Source organism: Hipposideros armiger, unplaced genomic scaffold (genome assembly GCF_001890085.2).
Source record: "Hipposideros armiger isolate ML-2016 unplaced genomic scaffold, ASM189008v1 scaffold_165, whole genome shotgun sequence".
NCBI lineage: Eukaryota > Metazoa > Chordata > Mammalia > Chiroptera > Hipposideridae > Hipposideros > Hipposideros armiger.
The window spans coordinates 294,542-299,144 of NW_017731515.1; the positions used below are offsets into that span (position 1 = coordinate 294,542).

At 39.2% G+C, this 4,603-nt stretch overlaps 1 pseudogene; it reads left to right on the forward strand.

The window, feature by feature from the left end:
- Nucleotides 1-978: 978 nt before the first annotated feature.
- Nucleotides 979-4,603, forward strand: part of LOC109387649 (BCL2/adenovirus E1B 19 kDa protein-interacting protein 2-like) — a 9,376-nt pseudogene continuing 5,751 nt past the window's right edge.

Consider the following 4,603-nt stretch of genomic DNA (forward strand, 5'->3'; position numbering starts at 1 on the left):
CAATCTGGACATAAAACTCCCACCCTTATGGCTCATTATATACTGTATTTCCCCATGTATAAGACACACCCTTTTTTTGAAAAATTTGGGGTCTAAAAACTGGGTGTGTCTTATACAGTGGTTGTAGATTTTTTTTACTTGCATTTCCCGCTTTTTTTGTGCTTGTTTTTGCGCTTATTCAACCACTGTATAAGACGCACCCAGTTTTTGGGGCCCAAATTTTTCGAAACAGGGTGTGTCTTATACATGGGGAAATAAAGTACTTCTGTAGTTATGTATTCACCATCTCGCCTTCCTAGTAATAATAAAATGCAATTATCACTTTATCAGTTCATAAAAGGGCACTACCTTATTGCTTTGATCTACATGACCAGTAGGTTTACAAAGCATTAGTATTACAACTACTATGTCCAGAGTTATAAATATTTTCTGGTTATTATAAATAATCAGAGGTGTCTTTCCAAGTCTTATTCAAAAGGAGATCATTCAAGCATTGACCTCAGTGGCGGTCATTGATACTCACTTGATGAAATAGAGTCTGATTCTGTGCACACAGTGATTCTATGAATGTGAATTTGGATTCGAAATATTTTCAGAGTGCATATTATTGCAAACTGGAAAAGGTGCAAAGATATAAGGGAAAAAAATAATATGAGGCTACTTAAATTAGATAACAAAATGATAATGAAGTAAGGTTGTAATGAAACCACACTCCCTATATTTGCTTCACTTGTGCATTTTCTTACAGAATTAGTTATATTACAAATTATACAAAAAGTTATCTTGAAGATGGTTATTTTATTTTGAATGAAAAAATATTAAGCAAATTTGGCATTATGGGACATGAGTGACAATTTAGCTGATAGCAGATGACATGACTACACAGAAGGAGGAGACCTTCTGAGAGAGGAAGATATAAGTCCAGGTCTGAGAAAGGACTCTGAGTGTCATGAGCCTGATTGAACAGGAAGGATAAGAATGAGTAAAATGCATGATCTACACCTGCCTCCAGCAAGTTTGAAACCCAGTCACAGGAGAGTTCCAAGTAAGTAAAAGGGTGTATGGTGGTGGTGGGGGGGGTGTGAGGGGGCAAAGGTCACTGGGAGAATAAGAAGGGTAAAGGAGCCCAGATACCTGGAAGGCAAAGCAAAATGTTTGAACACAGCTTAGGATAAAAGGGGGACCCAGAAGAGCCTGCATAGACTGGCAGAGTTTTTGGAAGTTGAAAGAAGTTTTGGAAGTTGAAGGTCCTGTCTGAAGGGAGTGGGAAGTTAGGAATTTAGGCAGCATTGAGCTGAAAGTCAGGAAGGGCTATGCTTGGTTAGAGGCCTCAGAGCCTGAGCAATGCCTTAAAAGATTTAGGTACAAAGGGCAGTCATTTTGGTCTGGCAATGTGAAATAAAAACCAAAGTCTATAGAGCCTGGGAAACTGAGTAACTGGGAGGAGCCTGAAGAATCATTACAAGTGATGTCGAAATAACTAAAGATACAGAAGAAATATAGATTGTGATCCAGGTCCTGCAGTTATGACATAAAGTGGAAACTGGTGAATTAATTCTACTGAATTCTCACTTTAGGGCTTGTTGAAAATCAGATTTTCATATATGAATCTTACATAAGTTACATCTTAAAGCAATCAGCTCAAAGGATAGAGATTTTTGCAAAGACAACCAAACGACATTTGGCCAGGGGTGTTCAGTAAGTAGATCACCCCTTTTCTGCTTGGGAGATACTCCCAGGTTATAGTGATTGTTTCCAGTTCATCCATGAGGGAGACATGCTGGGACATGGAAAGCCATGAACAGGAGCTCTCTGAGCATCTTCGTCCCCAGCCAGCCCTGCCATATTTACCTATTACGGTTGCAAACTACTTTGATAAGCCAAATTACCCCAATCTAACTTCCAGTTTATAGGCACAATCTCGTATGTACTCCCAGTGCCATATGGCTGTGTTATATGAGGATTATACCATAATGAGCAGGCAACCTGCATGTACTGTCACGTTATAGTTCCATTTTAATGACCATGATGTGGAAACAGACCGTCATTTATCTTCTGTACCACATGGCCTGGGGAACTGAGTGCAGCAGGCCGAGCTGAGATCTATCACCACAGGTTTAAAGGAAACGGGAAGCCTGGAGGGAGATACCGGGGCATATGAGCTCTGATGGAATCTGATCCTAACAATAAAGAATTCTTGATGAGCTTCTTCTGGTAAGGGAATTTATGAGAGACATTAAATATTGAGCTCCACAAGATTACAGATTTTTACTATAATACTGCAAGTAGACAGCCATCCCCGGGTAAAACAGACAAGCTTTGTAAAAGAGTCTTAAGTGTCCATTTATTTCTTTATTCTGAATTAATATTTGTAGCACTGTGTCCTATCTCCTATTTTATCCTGGTCATCAGTTTATTCATTGTCTTTAAATGGAGACAGAAGACAAACAACAAATTCTAAGATCATATGGAATAGTACCAGTTTTTAAAATGTACCCAGCAAATGCCAAAAAGCAAAAACCAAATCAAATAAAAAACCTAAAGGCTAAAATAATGAGCTTAATAGCAGAATATTTACTTTGGGGATAGAAATGACCTATTAGTACCAAATGCATCATTTATGGTTTCCAACAGGTGACAGCCACCCTTCTAAGGGGTTTCCCACCTACTGTTGACTCTGCAGCTGTGTTCTGAACACAATAATGCACCAGTTGGACGCAGAGGGATTAAAGGTGGGCACCTTATTCAAGAGCCCTATCCACAGATTGTTCAGCAAGTTATGGGGGGTGTGGGAGGAAAATGTCAGGATCACATTGTAAGTCTTTTTGGAATATGCAAAACTCATGTCATAATTTTCAAGAAGAGCTAAAACAAAAGAAAAACTAGAGGAACCACACAAAAAAGAAGAAGTTATGTTACTTAAAAAGAAGACAGTGTAAAGTAGAAAATTGTTAACCATATGAAAGAGTTCTGCATCCAGGTGAGCTGCATGGTTGCAGCTGTGATGGGGACACTGGGCCCACATGTCCCCCACCATCTGAGGGGAGCAGGCTCCACTAGGTGCTACCTGCTGCGACCTTGCCGTCAGCCCCACGTCACCAACCTGCAGGGGCAAAGAAGATGAAGGGGCCAAGGCTTCCTCTGGGAACATTGGCACGCTGGACTATCAGGTGTTTGTAGTTGGCATTGAGTCCAAGCTGAGGGTGGCAGGCGTGAAACTTAAGGAAGAACGGCAAGATGATTTTCCAATACCTTTACCAGAAGATGATAGTATTGAAGCAGATATCTTAGCTGGACCNTAGGGCTTGGATTATGGTAGTTATGTCATCAGATTTGTTCCCTCCATGTGGCAGCTGTACTGTCCCCATCTGATGTTTCCTGGCTCACTTACCAATGGTACTTCCTCCTCCTCTCCCCTCCCCAGGGGGAGGCAACCTCCCAGAGCTCTGCAACACACATAACTCAATCCCACCACCAACTGACAGCAGGCTCCCTCCTAACCTAACCTCTTTCCACAAAAGCGTGTTCAAGTTTCCTTGGGAACATTGGAAGGTTACACAGAATGCATCAAAATTGCTTCAATCTCAAATTACGAGGTGGTTAACTCACAGGTGATTTTGAATAGCAGTAGAGCATTCAATCCTGCATAGCCATATTCCAAGTTACGTAATCTAAGAACGCAAAACTCATTGGTTGTCTTAAATAATTGTACAAATTAGTGCCATCCTGTATGTTTATAGATGTTTCTGTCTGGATCTAGGCTCCAGGTGTAGTGTATACGTTTAGGCTATTTTCAACTTGCAAATTAAATCTATAAAAACACTTGGTTAAATACTGTCATTCGGCATTTTAGTGACACATTTTTTTTTCTATGTCTCAACTATAGCATTAAAACTGTATTTCTTGAATGCAGCCTCCATGTCTTGTTCAACTTTGCATCCTGCCTATCACTTGGCAAGCAGCTTTGTCCATCATAGGAGCTTGAAAAAAGGTTTGCGCAATGCATGAGTTATGGATCTTTCCATAAATGCCCTTTGAGATTTAATGGCTAACTTTCTCTCACGCCAAACGTTACGGATACTGTCATTTAACCTGTGATGACTGTAGCTTTTCTTCATCACAAAAACTTTGGAATCAAACCAAATTTGTTTTCCTGAAGTTTTATAATGCATTGGAATTCTTTATGGCTGGGTCATTCAAGTTAAAAAATCTATATATTACAATTAGTAGAATCTTCTCTAATGAAAAGAAATTCTCACAGGCACTGTAAGAATTTTCTGATTTTCTATTTTTTAAAAAAATTAGTAAATGGTTTTAACTAAACACATTTTAAAAATCAATTATCTTATATAACTAAATCTAGCATGTTCCCACAGGATTCAAGTCAATTCATGTTCTGCTGTATGGCTTCTCAATATTCTGATGTTTTGCATGGTAATAATGTGACTCCTTATCAGCAACTGATAGAAAGTTCAGTGTCTTGGTTCTTATTGGCCCTGACGAATGAAATTCAGCTTCATTATTTAAACATCAAGTATCTGGATTATTTTGTCTTCACGATACAATTTTTTCTCTTCCCATTATTCTTTAAAACTCAAGTAAT